General features: G+C 42.0%; 1 non-coding gene across 1 annotated transcript; it reads right to left on the bottom strand.

Moving 5' to 3' along the window:
- trnal-caa lies at nucleotides 1-111 on the bottom strand. Its single transcript has 2 exons — nucleotides 74-111; nucleotides 1-46 (listed from the first exon to the last, which is right to left on the bottom strand). It is a non-coding gene; the product is annotated as a tRNA-Leu (tRNA).
- Nucleotides 112-777: the final 666 nt, after the last annotated feature.

Here is a 777-nt window from a genome sequence, read left to right as displayed (position 1 = left end):
TGTCAGGAGTGGGATTTGAACCCACGCCTCCAATTGGAGACCAGAAGTCCCTTTGCTCAGGAAGGAGTCGATCCTTGAGTCTGGCGCCTTAGACCGCTCGGCCATCCTGACATATGTTAATGACTACATTAAGCGTTCCAAACAACCATTATATTTTTGAGAGATGAACAAATATTTCAGCATGTTTCTGTCACATTTGTTAAAAATTGCATATCGTAATTTAGAGAGGATATGTATCATATTTTTCCCAAAGGCACCAAGGTACAGAACTCCCAGACTTTTGGACGTGTTAAAATGGGGCTTTAAATCCCACTCCTGACTTGTGATTTGCTTTGTATTTTTAGTTTATTCCAGACAAACCTTTGAAACTATACCAGTCAGAATGGCCGAGTGGTCTAAGGCGCCAGACTGCAAGGATCGACTCCTTCCTGATCAAAGGAACTTCTGGTCTCCAATTGGAGGCGTGGGTTCAAATCCCACTCCCAAATAGGGAGGGTTAAGAGAGATTATATTCATACGTCATATATTTCCCAAAACATGTTATTTGCTGATGGTCAGTGTTGATTTTGATTTCTTGCATTGTCTACTACTCAAAGATCTGAATCTGGAAGGCTTGTTGGATGAAAGATACTGAGAAAAATCGGTCCATCCATCCATCGGTCCATCCGTCCGAAAAGAGAGCGTGTGTGTGTGTGTGTGTGTGTGAGTGAGAGAGATGTCAGACGTGAATGATTTATGAGTATGTAAATGAGATTGTTGAACTGTTGAAGGACAGTG

Source organism: Trematomus bernacchii, unplaced genomic scaffold, assembly GCF_902827165.1.
Source record: "Trematomus bernacchii unplaced genomic scaffold, fTreBer1.1, whole genome shotgun sequence".
Classification (NCBI taxonomy): Eukaryota; Metazoa; Chordata; class Actinopteri; order Perciformes; family Nototheniidae; genus Trematomus; species Trematomus bernacchii.
This window is presented reverse-complemented; position numbering and strand designations above follow the sequence as displayed.